This window comes from Colias eurytheme, chromosome 5, assembly GCF_061535395.1.
Source record: "Colias eurytheme isolate Ceu_HAF_F1 chromosome 5, ilColEury1 Martin Lab GWU primary, whole genome shotgun sequence".
NCBI lineage: Eukaryota > Metazoa > Arthropoda > Insecta > Lepidoptera > Pieridae > Colias > Colias eurytheme.
The window spans coordinates 3,557,842-3,577,315 of record NC_142984.1 but is presented as its reverse complement, the minus strand read 5'-3'; positions in this window follow the sequence as shown (position 1 = coordinate 3,577,315).

The following is a 19,474-nucleotide window of genomic DNA, read 5'->3' as shown; positions in this document are numbered from 1 at the left end:
AGTAATTTCCAGAAGGAAAATTAAAAAGAAACGAGCTTATCCCGCCTGGTAAGCCCTCGGCGCAATTACAGCCCGTCTAAACAAGTTTTTTTCCTTGGACCAAAGATCGGCTTTAAATCGGGCCAGCTTAAAACTTCTTAATAATTACTTAACTTTATAACTGTTCTGGTTTCCGTAAAGTTGGGATCTTCAACATTTTAAAGATGTATTGCGAAGTTTTGCGAAGTTTCAACGCTTTCTAATGTGACAATATGTTATGAGATTTTGTTGTAACATTATGTCGTAATATGACAAAATACTTTATACAAAATATGTATATGTTTTAATAAACTCTAAATCTGAATTCAAATTCGAATATATTTGCAAGAAATTTGGTTATAGAAATTAGCTATTAAAATTTAGATAAACTAATATATTTTGATCACTATGACATTTAAAGTACTTATTTACTTTTGTAAAATCAATAATAAACATTCACCCATGCATAATATGCAGAGTTTAGTAAATAGTTACTATCTAACTTATACATCTATATTTTCTGTGGTTATACGTTGTTCAGTTAAACTTCCCGCCCAAAACCTTCGTCGACTTGCGGAAGGGTAAATGGCTCTGTTGGACCCACATTTTCTGCGTAGCGACCATTATTGGATCTGGAATTTCGGAAAGGACCCGATTTACTGCCACCAACCGACTTCTTGGTTATTTAGAGAGGTGTAGGCCCACTTTGTTTTTATCATAATTCTGATATTTTGCGTATGAACACAGATCAAACTTTAGTTTAGGCCATAATGGGCTATAGGTACTGTATGTTTTACTTTTAATACTTAGTATGGAAAACTTCGTCGTTTGTATACGCATAGAATATCTAAAAAGCTTGCAAAGAGTGGAGAGCCTCTTGACGAAAATTTTCAAGTAGTAGTGTATTCAAATTCGTATTTATTATCAGGCGACGCATAAAAGTCAAACTCCATTCATATTTCGTAATATATCATGGATTCTTTTAACTCGCTCACATATTGAAAAATTAATACGCACAATTAAATCAAAGAGCCATTTAAAACACGAAATGCTTAGAAACCATTTGAAACCAGCACGAGCTTGAAAGCAAAGCGCATAGAGATTTTAAAAGCTATTTTCCGCGTTTCAATAATTTAAAAATGTAGGCGATTCAGAGGAGAATGTACGAATGGCGTCCAAAATGAAGTCAAACGTGAACTCCGCAGTTTGCTACGAAAAAGCGACGTCAAGTTGTAGTTTTCACAGATACGTTCATTTCCATGCCGTGTATGGAAAGTGGGGAACGTGATTCGCCTCCATAAGGTACACTCTGACATAAATTGCTAAGCCAAAGATTTAACTCCAATTTTTACTTTACACGACTTTCATACGATCTATACAAAGTTTCGCGTAGTTGTTCTTTTAGTGAGGAGGCTAAAGTTGCTTCAACTGAGTAATAGAAAAGCTAGAGTAATATAAAGTTACAAAATTTATTTTCCCAGAAAATTATCTCTTGGTCATAAATAGATTTATAATCACAGGAAGCAAACTTCCTTAATCAACTTCTACCTCTATTTCTATCGATTTAATAATGTTACTTCCAAAAATATCTCCAACATTTCCAAGTAATCTTTTTCAAAACATTAATTCTATAAATAATTATAACACGGTAAATTCTCCCTAATTCTTTTTAATCTCTTGATGGGCGTTTCTTTGTTGTACCTTTATATATACATTTCCATAAAATATATCACCTTGCTATATATATACGGTATACTTTTATAACATCAACACGAGCTGACCATAAAATATTAATGTTGGAATGTTAACCGCCGCCCCTAACTTAATAACACTCCGCCGTCTGACGTCATACAATTTTAATCGTGTCGTCGTAACTCTTAGTTTATACCTTATACCTTCAATACTTGTAACATACTGGTATTTTATAGTACAGAGATAGTGGTCGTTAAGGTTTTAATGTAGGCTCCACCTGTTAATTCTGTTTCGTATAGCATGCAGAACAGCCTGCGTAGCTTGGCCATTTAATAAGAGAAGAAATACATTTCTACAGGTACCAATTATTTTTAATCGGTTACTGTAAATTTACAAGAGCTAGTCCGCAAAATGCTTTAATGATATTTTATGGTTAGATAGGATGAGAAATTAACACTTTTTGAAAAAAAAGCTGCTCAGATAATCTGTAAGGACATCAAAACTGTAAAATTTATAGTAATAGGTACATACCCATGTATCGGTTAGATTTTGGGGATAAATAATGAATGCTTGATTTAATTCAAGCTTTTGTTTTTCATATGTATTTTATTTACTGCACAATTATATTTAATTATTTATTTATTTATGTATTTTGAAAACTACACAGCTTACAGTTTGACTTACTCTACTTATATCTATGATACAATACGCCAATTACGAGTTTTACAATTATTATCAATTACATGTATATTTAAAACAGTAACTTATTAAAGAGTGGTGAGTAGTGTGTGTGGGTGAGTGCGTGCGTGCGTTTGGGTATGTTTGTGTGTATATATGTGTGTGTGTGCATGATTAAAATGTGTTAGGTACGTTAGATAATATTTTAATTACATTGGTTTTAAAACGATTGCGAGGGCTGTTAAATATGTCAAGAGTAGAAAATTTTTGATTGATGATTTTATTTATTTAGTCTTCGTTTAATGCTGAGTCGAAACCCAATAGTAAAAGTCATATACAGCTCAACTTATAGACTATTCAATAAAATACATCACCATTTACTTTCTTTTATTATTCACAGCAGCACTTCTATAACGGAAAAAACATCGTAAGGAAACTATGGTACAAAATAAATGTATGGTAAATACATTTATATGGCGCGCTCTATACCTAATATAGGTAAAGGACATTGATCAAATTATTCTTCACGGATAATTCAGTAGTTCGAACGACTTTAAGTGAAGAAGAATATTAATTTATCCTTAAAATCATACTTTTGTTTCACATTCATAACGAATTTATAAAACTAAATCTTCAATCACATAGAATTTTTTCGTCCAACTACAGGTGTATAAACCAACCGGGCGATGGAGCGGGGATTTAGTCCATCGTCCGGAGAGATGTGGTGGCGTGAGACGTGTTCCGCTCACGCCGCCCCATGAGGTTAGAGCTGGTTGGCTCACAATTTGTTTTGGCCCGGCGACGGGCAGCCGCTGACGGGGTCACGGAAGAATTCTACCATACCCGTGGCCCCGTCGTTGATGCGGCTTGACGGAACACAGTGGGGTTTTGGTCGGTAGGAATCCGACATAACCCACGGCCCCTTCCCCGGAGGCCGTGGGTATCTATGCAAGATTTCCCCACTTAAAAAAAAAAAAAAGGTGTATAAACCAAAAAAAGAGTTAAGAAAAATCATTCTCAAAATACGAGGTTTTTGCTGACGAATCTGAGCGAATTAATCCTGACATTTCTATAATTGAGTATTTGAATTAAATTTTTTTTTGTGATAAATGGAAAGATTATATATTAGTTTTATAACAAAACTGTTTTTATTTTTATTTTTTTTGCAATAATTCAAAAGTTATTTCAAAATAAAAATTAGTCTTTGAATCCAGTACCGAAGACACGCCGACAACTCCCGAAGCGTCACCCGAGCGCGTGTGACGTCATAATGTTAGTTTTCACTCATTGCAGTTGATAGAAAATTAAATATAGTTTGAAAAACTAAACAGGATAAAAAGATAAATTCATGAAATTATTGTATTGTTACCGGGTTTTTATAAGTATACAAAATTTAAATTAAATCCGTCGGTTTATAGTGGGTCTAAATCGAATCGAAAGGAGAATTGGTTACATACAAACATATGTTTTAAGCTGATCCTGGCGATCCTTATCAGGATAAATTTATGATATTATTGTATTGTCATCGGACCTTGATAAGTGTTCAAAATTTGAACAAAATCCGTCGGTTTTAAGTGGGTCAAAATCGAGTCGAAACTTCGAAAGGAGTCGGTTACATACAAACATACAGGTGAAGCTAATAAAAGCGTGTTAATAATAAATACAGTGTTTTGATCTATTTAATTTTGTTGTCATTATTAAATTACATATTAATTATATTAATTGTTAATTATATTATTTAAATTTATATTAAAAATGGCGAACCTCAAAAGTTATCGTTTTGTACCATTATGTACGAATACTACAAAGGCAACTCCTGACAAAAATCGGTGATCATAAATATATCAACATCAAGAATATTATTCATAACTAACTAACTAATTCGGAACCAACTAACAAATCAAATATGTAAACGCTATGTACTGCAGTTAATAATAGCTATAACATTATGACGTCACAACTGTGGTGACCAGTCATGGCGCGTTTTTAGTCACGTGATTCTAACTTAAATTTCATCAATTTTTAATTGCTTATAATTAACGGAAAAAATTTTTTTTGTAAGTTATTTGCATTAAATATCAATATTATTAATAATAAAGTTTCAAAATACATAAAAAAAATCAATAATTTTTTTTTATTCAAATACTCAATTTGCTTGCCAGAACTGTCACTTGAGCTAGCTCATAGCCTCACGCCGTTTATAATATGGTTATAAATTATTTCATACTCGCCATGGGGTCAGGCTAGTCCTATTTTCGAGGTTGTTGCTATCTGACCTAATTACCGATTAATTCACTAAGTCCAAGCTCGCCGCAAGTCTTAATTAGCACTGCTTAACACTTTCCTCTATCGATAGACCAATTATGGTCGTCATAATTGCTCATCTCGATACGCTTATTTGCTTCGAACAGATTTATAGCATTTAATTTAATAACGAATAATTGAAACTAAATTTAGACCAGAATTGATGAAACTATGGTAAATATAAAATAACATTTTCGATTGTTGAAGGAAGTAGATGTAAAAGATGAAAGAGGAACTTTTTTGTTATTTTCATTGAATAATCCGTCGAAAATATTCCTGAAATAATTCCACTGATCTTAAATATCAGTCTTTCTTGGAAAAACGTATGCGATCAAGGGAAACGTATGTGATGAATAATGTAAGAAAATATTAAGAGTATCAATAATTGTGTGTCATTGCCCTTACTTTTTATAATGTCTTTATATCGTTTCTATTGTGTATATTATTCTTCTTTTTTTTTTGTAAATACGAAATTTCCACGTTTGATTCCCTTCTATGTACCTATGACGAAAATAGTAACATAAATGAATGTAATTCTAAAATTGTAAATCGCATTTGAACAATCGAGACCAATTTCGTAGAACAAACCTAACGCACTGTGACGTCACACTGTAGTTATACCTAGTACCTACTGCCACAGTTGCTACTGCTGAGTTTTCAACATGTTTCCATCGACATGAAATGCCAAATGAAAACCCGACAATAGTCCTGCCTCTTCTTTGTTTCCTATATCCTTTGCAATGTTGACATTCTGTGAAAAACAAAACTCGAAATTGGTTGTAAAACTTCTAGGTCGGTAAGGCTACCGAGGTTCATTTCAAACTTAGATATTTTTCTTCTTCGTTTTCTCGTAACACAGTGGAAATTCAATATTGCAATGCATTTTGAAGGCTCTATAAAAGCTTGGAATTTAAAAATAAATTTGTCAAGACATATTAACGTTAATATTTAAATGGCGAAAGACAGAAACATATTTCCTTTCATATGCCTCATTAGTCGTCTATAATTTTTTATAGAACCAACGCTTCTTTATTATGTATCCATTATGTATCATCCAATAGGAGAGTATTTAACTATACATATAGGAACACAAATCATCATCCCGTAAATAAACGGTGTAACAGGATTTAACTCTTCACAACAGTCGAATTATGAGCCGACCCGTTTAAAATAAACCGTTTAAACTTAATCACAATTTACTTTATCGAACCTCCATTTAGGTCGTAATTTTCGCAGTTTAAAATCGGAATGTTCGCTCATAATGTAATTAAAGGCTCGATTACATTTTGTTGCAAACATGGCCGCACTTTCCATGCCGCAAGTTAATGCCGGGCTCCAAGTAATTCTATTCCGCCCAGCAGACCTGCACAATTTACGTCTACCCACATAATGTGTTACTGCACCATTTTGACATATTAGGTATTTTGTTTGAAACATTTATACGGAGCGGAGCTAGAATTTTCTAGAAGAACAGTTTATTATACGACACATAGAACATTCTTTGACATTATTCGTGAAGATGTGTGATGTGTTCTTTAATTAAATTCAACAGAAGGATGACAATTATTTCTATTAGATAGTTGATGATGATTCTTGTTAGATAATTATGTTTCTGTTTTTGGTTGTTTCTGTTGCGCTCCTTCTATTGTTTGAAAATTATCATATCTACAAGTTATTTGGTAACGAAGCGATGTTATATGAGGTACAAGCGTCTTGAGAATCCAAAATATTTTAAATGCTTAAATAACGCAAACTATTCTATAAAATATCTCACAAGATTCCTAAGTTACGGTCGCAGATATAAATTACTAAAATATTGCCATTTTAAAAGGACGATAGCGAAGACTTATCGACAATGAAAAATTCATCATTGATAGTAATACCCTGGCGACTATCCAAACTGCCGGCGATGAGACATATATAACTACTATGCGATATTAATTATTTTTTGTTACGATACAGCGTTGAAAACTGTTCGTATATTTCTATCATTTTATATTGAACATAAAGTGCCAATTTTATAAATGAAATTAACAAATTGAAGTGACTTTTGACTGAATTGCAAAATTGTGCGTGTTGATTCCCGCTATCTATTGAGAATTCCAATATTTTAATAATATTCTATTATTTATGTACTGATAACAAATTCAACATTCCTGAAAATCTATTCAGAAGTTATAGGAAAAGAGAAAAAAATATCAGGAAGTCCCAAACAATAGTGCAACCTGTATGTTCGTTTATAGCTAAAACACAAACAGATAATACAGGTAATTGGGCTTGCTCAAGAAATATAACTAACTTATAATGTAACTGCCAACAGCAAGCGACTTACAATCCAAATTGATCCCCTTGTTTTATCTATTAGTTGTTCTGAGAATTTATTTCCTATTACAAATAATATAAACCAAAAGAAAGTAATTATTCTCATATTTTCCCCGAACTGCTTTAAGTACGAAAGATTAAACAAGTCATTTAATGAAAAGTCTCATTATAATTAATTAAAAACACTTCGAAGCGTGAAACAATTAAAAAATAATTGATTTTGTTGGGATATTGCTTTGGTGAAATAAACAGGGCGAGATAAATCTGGATTTCAATTTCCGTCGCAGGCCGATGATAAACACGGAAAATTTTACATTTAGATTGTAACATCCTAATAGACAACAAACAATTTTAAGAGCTGTAAAAGGCTTGGTTCATGGAAATTTAAGGGGGTGTGTTTCGTACTAAATTACTGGGTCCCTAATCCTACCTCATCGATCTTATCTCATTCAGGCCCTTCAAAATGGGAAAACGGTATATTATCCCATTGATTTTTGATAATTTATATTTTGTATATTGCTTTGTGTTCTTCACACAATAGATTTTCCAAATAAAATACACATAGTGCACACAAATATAGCAGAAGGTAATGCATTGAATTATTTAATTCCTCTTTCTGAAAATTCTGAACAATGGATCAATTTGTCGCAATGTGAACATTTTTTTGTATCTATAGAAATATTTTATATAGTACCTATTAGGTATTACTCTTATTGAAATACGTTATAGAGAACAGTAAAATAAAATGTAATTCTAATATAATAAAAACTTCCACGTATGTGTGAAGTTGCAAAGAAGTTTATGTCTGGTCAAACATTTGAACAAGAACACTCATCAAATTGTAGTAAGGCGTTAAAGAGATTGAAATCTTACTTCTAATATTATTTTAATGTAGTTGATGGTATATTTATGATACCAACATCATACAGAGGATATTACTAGCTTTAGTATAACGATTATTAAACATACTAAAATCTTCTGTTGTACCTAATAACGAAAACATTTGAATAATGAAACTTGTTTTACGGTATATAATTAAGATAAACGTATGATATTTATATGCATATTAAGAGAACTGTATAGTGTACCTATAACTGGTACTAGAATAAGATTTTAATGTAGTATTAAGCTTTATACTATAAAGTAATATAAAAGACCATTATTCTTTAAAGATATAAGAAAATGATCGTTCCATAAAATGGAGTAACTGTATTTTCTGCGACGTTAAATATAATATGTAATAAAAATATGTTCATAAAGCTAACCAATGTCATTTTTCGCCGATACTCTTACTTTTACATTAAATAAGAAATAGAGCGCTGTGCGTAAAGCACTTTTTGCCCTAGATGTCCACAAGTCGAGTGGCCCCGACAGTATTCCTCCAATTGTGCTGAAGATGTGTGCACCTGAGCTAGCACCGGTCCTCACGCGACTCTTCCGGTACTCATACTCCACAGGCGTTGTCCCGAATTCATGGAAGACAGCGTTAGTGCACCCAATCCCGAAAAAAGGCGATCGCTCTGATCCGTCCAATTACCGACCTATAGCAATCACATCTTTGCTCTCCAAGATAATGGAATCTCTCATTAATCGCCAACTACTGAGATATCTGGAGGATCACCAGCTGATTAGTGACCGACAGTACGGCTTCCGTCGCGGTCGCTCAGCTGGTGATCTTCTTGTATATTTAACTCACAGATGGGCTGCAGCGATTGAGAGCAAAGGTGAAGGCTTGGCTGTCAGTTTGGACATAGCGAAAGCATTTGATCGGGTTTGGCACAAAGCGCTCCTAGCAAAACTTCCATGCTATGGGCTTCCTGAGAGACTTTGCCAGTGGGTAGCCAGTTTTCTCACAGAGCGTAGCATGAGTGTCGTTATCGACGGTGCCTGCTCCGACCCTAAGCCTGTGAATGCTGGTGTCCCACAAGGTTGCGTTCTGTCTCCCACTTTGTTCCATATCAATGATATGCTGCTCAACAGCAGCATTCATTGCTATGCAGACGACAGCACTGGTGATGCAGTTTACACCGGCCGTAGCAATGTCTCTCAGGATCGCGTCATCGAGTACCGGAACAACCTCGTGTCTGAAATTGAGACTTCTTTAGACGAAGTTTCTAATTGGGGTCGACTAAACTTAGTCAAATTCAACCCGAAGAAGACTCAGGTTTGCGCGTTTACCGCTAAAAAACTTCCCTTCGACGTAACCCCTATTTTTCAGGGCACTCCTCTCTCAGCCACAGCTAGTATTGGTATTCTCGGTCTCGAAATCTCGAGTAACGTGCAGTTTTCCTGTCATTTGGAAGGCAAAGCCAAGTTGGCTTCTCAGAAACTTGGTGTGCTCTTTAGAGCGGGACAGTATTTCACGTCGCACCATCGCCTCAAGCTTTATAAGGCGCAAGTCAGGCCGCACATGGAATACTGTTCCCATCTCTGGGCCGGGGCACCCCAACAATACCTCCTTCCATTTGACCGTATTCAAAGGAGAGCTGTACGAATCGTTGGCGAACCGAGTCTCACCAATCGGCTTGATACTCTGGCGTTGCGAAGAGATATCGCGTCCTTATGCGTTCTCTACCGCATTTACTATGGGTAGTGCTCTGAGGAATTGTTTGGAACATTACCTGCAGCTGAGTTCCATTACCGTACAGCCCGCCACAAACAGAAATACCACCCTCACCACCTTGACTGCTGGCGGTCGACAACTGCGCGCTTTAAACGGAGCTTCTTTCCGCGCACAACAGTCATATGGAACCAGCTTCCTTGTACGGTGTTCCCGAATGGTTACAATCTGGGGACCTTTAAGAAGAGAGCGTATTCCTATCTAAAAGGCCGGCAACACACTCACAATGTCCCCGGCGTTGTGGGTGCTCATGGGCGACGCTGACCGCTTACCATCAGGCGTCGCGTCTGCTCTGTTGCCTCCTCTCTCATAAAAAAAAAAAAAATATTAAAAAGAAATAACGCATTTTATAAAGAAACAGGGAGTTTAATATTTTGACAACCAGGTTGGTGATGACCTGAATAAAGTCAAGGGTTGAATGAATAAAAGTCCAGTTCCAACTACTGTTTTGTTTTCACAATATTTAATTTTTAATTTATTTAAAAAGTAAATTATTTTTTTTTGAGTCACGTCTTATTTTCTTAACAAAAGTTCAGCTTACATGAGAACAGAAAACTATTACAGAACATCGAGTAAAACGTCCAGGAAAATTTATCTTCATATGGGGAATATAACACTCTTGTTTTATATCACAGTAAAACCACGTACGTTAGCAACGCTGTGTAAATACGTTAACCGCAGAAGGCATATTCTGTAGAGCAATCAAGATATGTTAATCGTCGTCTTTGATATTCAAACTCGTGTGGAGACGGTCATTCACAGGCATCAGCATTTCACGTCGACCCTTCTGTCATTACGGCTACATTCATCCCTTGTACGACACATAAGGAGCTTGGCACACTTGTTCTGTAGGTCTGTTTCTGTATGTACGTATTTTTAGTATATTTGTACGTCTGTTTCTGTACGTATTTAGTATACGTTTTACTAACTTGTTGCTAAGGTCTTAGGTTCAATTATCAACCGATAAAAATATATTCAGGTATGTAATTGCGATACAGAAAGAGGTCAATTTTAAACCTAAGTGTACATGGAAAAAATCTTATCTTATTGATCTTGGAAACTACATAACCGAATTCAAAAATGATTTAACTGTTGGTAATGTATGATCACTGTGCGTTATAAGGCTTATCTTCAACATGGTATGTGTATCACGGGCGAAGCCGGGGCGGACTGCTAAATTTAAGTTAGTTTTGTTTGGATGTTGCTGGTAGTTGTTGAATTATTTAACACCAATATACTACCCTATATATAATATGTATTTTACAAAAATATTTTCTAAAAGTTAATTAATCGAAATGGTTGAATCGTACAGTGATTAAATTTTCAAAGAAATCAGTCGAAGTCCTTTTATTTTGTATAATTGAAGTTTGAGTAAATTTCTCCGAAATAGAAATAGTATTAGCAAGTAAGCGTAACCCGTGTAACCTTAAGTAAGCTCTTTCTATTTGCTCTAATATTTGTTTTAGAATGTGTACTTTTGCCGGGACGGTGCTTGGGAATCTGCAAACAAAAAATACCTTTATAAGCTATTTTATTATACAAACATCTGGGTAGAGATACAACATAGTATTAATTAAACAGAAAAAATGTGTTGTGTTTTCTTTTTATTTAACTGAGTATTTGTTTATTTGCAAACCTTTAATAAGTGTAGATTAAGTGTAGACTACCTAGGTCATAAAATCGAATAAAGCCTTTCGCTCGATGCTTTTTTGCATCGTGCATAATTTTACAAAGCTGAAGAGTTTGTTTGTTTGAAGACGCGCTAATCTCAGGAACTACTGGTCCGATTTGAAAAATTTGTTCGGTGTTAGATAGCCCATTTATCGGGGAAGGCTATAGGCTATATATCATCACGCTTAAGATCAACAGGAGCAGAGCACTGCGGATAAAACCGCGTAGCACAGTTAGTTATTAACAAAACTTTATTATTTCCGCTCCAAACAAACTCCCAATTTATTATGATAAACAACTATATTTAGCCCGCATTTGGATCGTAATTCAGTCATTAGTTCTAACATTCAATATGCAATCGAATGGTTTATTTTCATGCAAATGATATGGTTATAACATAGTATTATATTATCTCTGGTTATAATCATTTCACGGAGTAATCATTGTTTATCTGTGTTACATCTGATATAATATATTCTAATTGATGGAAATACAATTTAAACCATATTCAATATGTAATACACATGTGTGATAATTTGATTTGATGGCCTCGTTGGAATTGTTTGAATAGCATGTGCCACTCTACTGGTGTTATAAATGCGAAAGTTTGGTGGACTATTGTTATTCAATTAACAGAATGGCCATATTGGTGAAATTTTCTACTGAGATAGAATCATACATTCCATTCCAAAATTATCTTTTTTTTCGTTTTTTGTTTTCATTTTCAGTGTTTGTAAAAGAATCAGTAATTCAAGCACAGAAATTCCCACAGATCAATCTAGAACATTCCATTAAACTAATCGTTACATAAACACTATCTTGCATCACAGATATCCACAGAGTAAAACTTCAGTAGATCATACATCCAGGCAATACTCTCGTGAATTGGAAAATTACAAGCAACACGTGCGATCAGCCCGCTCTGTGTCTAGATCCTCTACTCTGTTTTCAATTTATGTCTTATTCCTTTGTACGCGACGTGGCACTCAGCGCCGATTTTTGTTCCTACAGGGTCCTTATTCAATAAGAATAATAATGCAATAAACGAAAATAAATAAGGAGCTAGTAAATGCTTAAATTTTCATTCGAACAATTATCGCTATAAGCTATTCATGTTCAAAATTTAAGTTAGAAATAAACACATTAAATTATCTATGATAATAATTGTATACGGGCTTCGTTTTTAGAAAATGCAATAAAATGCATAAAAGTTTATTATTAAATAATTATTGAACTAAAAATAATAAAAAACGATTCTACTAAATCTAAAAATATACGATAACTCCAAATGCAATTTTATTCAAGACTTTCATGTAAGTATATAAAATAAAATATATTACCCCAGTTCAATGTAAAAAGTAATTTACATTAAAGCTGAGAAAGGGCCAATTTTTTGTTTTAATAAGCTCTTTGACTTTCTCAAATGTCCTTAGAGTCTGAAAAATAATTGCCATTCAAATGTATTGGACCTTAATAATGAGATTTTTTTACATTCTGTACGACATACTTTTTAGGATAAAATTTGGTTAAAATATATAATTCACCAATATATATTTATAGAAAGACTTGAGATTGAAAAGATATATATTGTAAAACTGATAATTGTATTTCTAACATTATTTTTTATACTTCTATATTGGTGATCGAATTTGATTATTTTTTTCTGATAGAAACGAGCAGCAACAAAAATAGTTTCCGTCATTTCTCTTTTCAATCAAAAATTTCTTCTAACTTTTATAATTTTTTGTAATAGCATTTCTAAAAACATTTATTAAACGAATTTAATAATACATATAAAATTGAGATTGTTATAAATTCTAACTTCGTAAAACTAGTCCAAGCTAAAATTCGTGGAATGACTTAACGATCGCACATCAAAAGACCAAAGTTCGTACCTTGTTCGTACATAATCCGAAAGTTCATTCACATAGTAAATAAAACTGAACCTTAAAACAAATTTATCGTCAATATGTGATCATACTGTAAAGTAAAACATATGGAGCCCCTTATTCGTGGAGTCCGTCCCTACCGAGCAGCAGTTTCAATTTTACACTGCATGATACGTCACACCTTGCACACGAGCTCAATTTATCACTTGTAAACGATAAGATGAAAACTCTTGTGCACGGTAACGGATACTGAAAAAATGTATTTTCTTTTTATTTAGTTATTGTTGACTTTTAAAGCTCAATACGTACGCATACAATTTGTGTTAAGAGTTTTTATTCGATTGTTTTCCCGTTATGTTTTGAATAATTTTTGTAATTTTTGAACTGGATTAGAATTTTTGTTACTACTATTTTTCAATTCAATTACAAGTTTCTATATATCTCATCCATTCAGCCTTTTTATTAACACTATCATGAAACCAAAAAACAAATAACAGAATGCTACGTTTACATAACTATCCATAACTAGCTTATAAATGAATATTATACGTACTACATAGTTATACAACGGTTATACTAAGCACGTATGAGTATGGCAGCTAACGAGCTAGCTTATCAAACGCCAACTTCTAGTTTATCTGCAGCCGATATTAATATACTCCAATTAACTTCCTCAGAGTTAAATTAACGCTCGTATATAATAGGAAATGTTACTAGCAGATAGTTAGATATATGTTTGCAAGTTTGTAACATTAGTAATGATATTGGTGACGTACAGAAAATACATATAGGTAATAAATTACGATTTTGATATTAAGTGAATCTCTATCAAGATATAGAGACAAGCCATGCTGCTTATCGATTAAAATTTTTATGATAACACAAAGTTTTTACAGTGAGTAGTACTTTACGATAATCAAGAAAATTAAAGAATAAAAAGGAAAATATTAATTACATTCTGTTAATATTGGCGCATTTAGATATTACAAGCGCAATTTCCTTATTGTACCTCGTTATTTGTTTTGCAAATCTTTATCAAGAAAAAGTATCTGTAAGTATTGAAACAAGTCGTAAACGTTTCTCTTTAACAATATATTTCGACCAAAGCAACCTTCATAAAGCAAATATTAGTATCGATGTAAAGATAGGCCGCTGTCACTCGTTGTTTTATGGGATCAGTAAAAAGGGAGAAAAGTCATTTATTTATTTTGTAAAGGTCTGATCACGTACTTACGTAAGTTGCGGAAAAGGTATCGCTCTGAAACAGGCCTATTATAGTTTAAGTTTATAGCCATTCAGGGACTGGCTCCAGTGAAGGGATCAGTTATAATTCTTTATTAAGGTGTCTTCTTTGTGTTGATTTTAAATAAGTAATTATAGGTTGTTTTGAATCGGTATTGTAAACTTATTTTTCGCCTTAGAAAGGCATTCAACACAATTTAACTGTTCCAATTGAAAAAAAAATCTGTAATGCACTAATATTGAAATAGGTTAACTACTGCAAAAAATATCTAACCTATCGCATTAAAACTGTACAAATTCAAAATCATCATTTTATTAAATTAATTCTAACCAAGTTTTAAATATTTAAACACGTACAATGTGCTCTAGTAAGAACTAATGAAAAAACTAGCATGGCAATAATTGTAACTCGTGACTCTACTAGCGCCACACACTAAACGCGTGTAAACTGCCCAAAATATTTCTGTCAAAGAACAAAGGTTATTGAATATTTATGCCTATAAAACCTCTCTCAAGTATACTAAAAGCCCAACGAATACATCAACTGAAACTTAAACGGTTTTCATGGATGGTACAAAGGTGCGGTTGGCGGCAGAATGATTGATGCTTAAACATAATATCTACGATAAATTCTTTCGACAAAAAGTCCATTATAATCTCCATTCAATGAAGTATAGACAGGCTGTTTGCGTAAACGATTTTAAAAGGATTTCCAATCCTAGTCAGTTTTACCAATAGAATGTTATTAAAATATACATATAAGGTACGTACACCAAGCGCTAACTGTAACACGTTTATTATGACCTTTAAATTATAGGTTCAACATTTTATTTATAGGTAGGTACATATCAGCGTGTCTGTTAGACATATTTTATGATTTATTGAATTTTATAAAAAGCCAGTTGAGTTAAAAATAGACTTTCAGACCACTCTATCAGGAATCGTATTGACTATTTTGGTCTATAAGCCCTTTAAGATGTGGGCGGATACTTAAAATCATAATTCAGGATAATAATAGGTTTCCATAATGGGATAGTTATCGTCCCACATAATTGGCGTTATAATATTTAGGATATACCTAGTAAATAGAGTTGTTATATACTTATTTATCTATATATTTCCATGCCTTTATTACAATGATATTTTACAGTAACTTTTTATCACGATGATAGAGACTATATTATCATTGTTTAGACTTATAGTATTTGAGTTAGGCCCTTCTCCCATTACGATACGCATAGGCGATTCAAGTATCCTGCAAGTCTCGGAGACTAGTCGCCGCGGAGTATCTCACATACATTTGTATGTAGGCTCGCACACTATAGTCCGTTTTCTTATGGGAAAAGGTATACATTTTTGAGTAAAGCAATGCCATTTGGTACGAATGTTGTACTCGTCCACCTAAGCCCAAATCGCCTGGTAGCCAGTGTCTACTCCCCGGCAGAATGGAGGGAGGGGGGGTTATAGAACAGAGCGCCCGACGCTCGGAAAAAAAATTCTGGCGGATTCATTTGGCCCTTTGAGTCAAGTTTGGTGTCGTTATCAGGTAACTAGATGATGCCCGATTCATTCCCCATACCAGTTTTTTAGGGCTCCGTAGCAAAATATGTCACAATCTTTAAAATAATAAACTTTTGGCAGTGGCAAAATCCAAACAAACCAGTATATTTTTATATTTTTGTATCAAACTTGGTTTATAAAAAAATACTGTCTGAAAGGCCATTTTATGCAGATTATAAAAACATTAACATGTAACACATATTTTATAATTTTCAATGTGAAATAAATTATAGAAAGTACAGGAACGTTCGTCAGCGCAGCGTAGGGGACGGCTAATAGACCCGAAAAATAAGCAATAATATAAAACAAAAAACAGTCAAGTGCGAGTCTAACTCGCCCAACGAGTGTTTCGTACTTATTTGTCCTATACCATGTTATCTTGTCTGGTAGGACCTGGTTAACTGATACACACACACTTTCGTCTTTATAATATTAGTGTGATTTTTAATCATCTTTAAATTATAAATGAAGTCCGGTAACATTGTTAAAAATAAAGATATATAATAATAGAACGTTTTTGTATTAATAATAATGACAACCACTTCCACAATTACATAATTCGGTACATTTGAGCTGGCGTATAAAACACTTCAATCTGGAATTGCATAATTTCACACGCCGACATCTTATCAATTCAAAGCTTCTCTTTTCTTTTTATTTCAGATGGGCAAGGAATATTTAGATTTTTTAGGTCCCTAAATATAATCCCTAAATAAAATACAGCCTGTAAAACTGCCCTTAAGGTGTGTTGTTTAAGGGCAGCTTCTGTGGGAGGCAAATTTTCGATTTGACTGTCCGTTTTTGTTAAAAATTTGTTTGCGACCCTCATTTACTGTCACAGCGGGGTACAATGTGAAAAACAAACATGTTCTTATAATTATTATAAAAAATATAAGTTCTGGATAAGAGTATCCTTAAAATATCGTGACCGTCCTTACCTATCATGCATTGTAATCACAAACTTTTCAATTTCACTGTCTGCATATTTGCCACTGTAAAGTGCTTCAAATCCTCGTGTGACATTCGGATGTGCCTTCCATACCTCAAATGCAGGTGTATCTATAGTTCTTTTAGACCTTCTAGCTTGGAATTTCTTGGAAGTTCTTAACATTATTTTGGCTACTACTACTATATCGTGTGTTCCAAAGCTAGAAGGTCTAAAAGAACTATAGGTACACCTGCATTTGAGGTATGGAAGGCACATCCGAATGTCACAAGAGGATTTGAAGCACATTTACAGTGGCAAATATGCAGACAGTGAAATTGAAAAGTTTGTGATTACAATGCATGATAGGTAAGGACGGTCACGATATTTTAAGGATACTCTTATCCAGAACTTATATTTTTTTATAATTATTATAAGTACATGTTTGTTTTTCACATTGTACCCCGCTGTGACAGTAAATGAGGGTCGCAAACAAATTTTTAACAAAAACGGACAGTCAAATCGAAAATTTGCCTCCCACAGAAGCTGCCCTTAAACAACACACCTTAAGGGCAGTTTTACAGGCTGTATTTTATTTAGGAATTATATTTAGGGGCCTCAAAAATCTAAATATTCCTCGCCCATCTGAAATAAAAAGAAAAGAGAAGCTTTGAATTGATAAGATGTCGGTGTGTGAAATCTTGCAATTCCAGATTGAAGTGTTTTATACGCCAGCTCAAATGTACCGAATTATGTAATTGTAGAGGTGGTTGTCATTATTATTAATACAAAAACGTTCTATTATTATCCATCTTTATTTTTAACAATGTTACCTGACTTCATTTATAATTTAAAGATGATTAAAAATCACACTAATATTATAAAGACGAAAGTGTGTGTGTATCAGTTAACCAGGTCCTACCAGACAAGATAACATGGTATAGGACAAATAAGTACGAAACACTCGATGGGCGAGTCAGACTCGCACTTGACTGGTTTTTGTTTTATGTTATTGCTTATTTTTCGGGTCTATTAGCCGTCCCCTACGCTGCGCTGACGAACGTTCCTGTACTTTCTATAATTTATTTCACATTGAAAATGGTAAAATATATGTTACATGTTAATGTTTTTATAATCTGCATAAAATGGCCTTTCAGACAGTATTTTTTTATAAACCAAGTTTGATACAAAAATATAAAAATATACTGGTTTGTTTGGATTTTGCCACTGCCAAAAGTTTATTATTTTAAAGATTGTGACATATTTTGCTAGGGAAACCTAAAAAACTGGTATGGGGAATGAATCGGGCATCATCTAGTTACCTGATAACGACACCAAACTCGACTCAAAGGGCCAAATGAATCCGCCAGAATTTTTTTTCCGAGCGCCGGGCGCTCTGTTCTATAACCCCCCCTCCCTCCATTCTGCCGGGGAGTAGACACTGGCTACCAGGCGATTTGGGCTTAGGTGGACGAGTACAACATTCGAACCAAATTTCATTGCTTTACTCAAAAATGTATACCTTTCCATACAAGCATGCCCATAAGAAAACGGACTACTACGCTACCGGTATCCTTCACGTCCGCGACTTGTATCGCACGACAATATTATGAAGACGTTTGTCGTTAAATGAAGGCGAGATTGTTAATTTTACGGAGAGAAACACAATCCACGGAGTACGGATTAGATCCATAAAAATAAATAAAAAGCCTCCGCGTAATATACAAAATATTGTGCCCACGTAAGCTTTCCAAAATAACATTTTGATGGTAGCGCAAGGCATGGAGGGAAACAAAATAATACCTCCCTTCGAAATTAGACATGATTTACCATTGAGCAGCTTTGAATACACCTTACCAATAAGAAAACACTATTTACATGAAATAATATGTTATTATATCAATATTGATAATGGTTATCCATAATGTTATTCAAAAGCGCTTATATTAAACGAAGTTGAACAAAGAATTGCTTGAGTTCTAATAAAAAAAATACGTGTGGCCCTCGAGGACTGCCGCGGTAAAGCTATTGCATAGCATCGCATCGCTGTGCCGGTTGGAGTGAAGGGCGTTAGTTTTTTCGTTACGGAATTTTTACATTCGGTCGCCGCGCTCAAAGTCTGAGATAAAAGCTATGCAAAAGCTTAAAATAAAAATTCATAGATCTCGGATATATTAATTTATATAGATTCGATATATATTATAGATTCTGATTTTAACAAACAAACTTAATAATTAACTTGTTTGTTAAAATCAGAATCTATATTTCGACTAACGTGCTAATTAAACACGTATCTCTAATCTCCACCATTGATACAGTGAAACATTTAATTATGCAACACAATATTGTTATAGATTTGCCATAATAGTTTCTAATTGGCATTACGGCATGTACTGGATGTTGGTATTAATTGATTTAATTACATTTCATCATCAACGTCGCTTCCATTCACGCAAATTCGGAATAATCTTACAAAGGAGCATAAATAAGATACTACATTGTATCTGCTAGGATTATCTATAATAGATCACACTAGAAAAGCATATTAAGCGT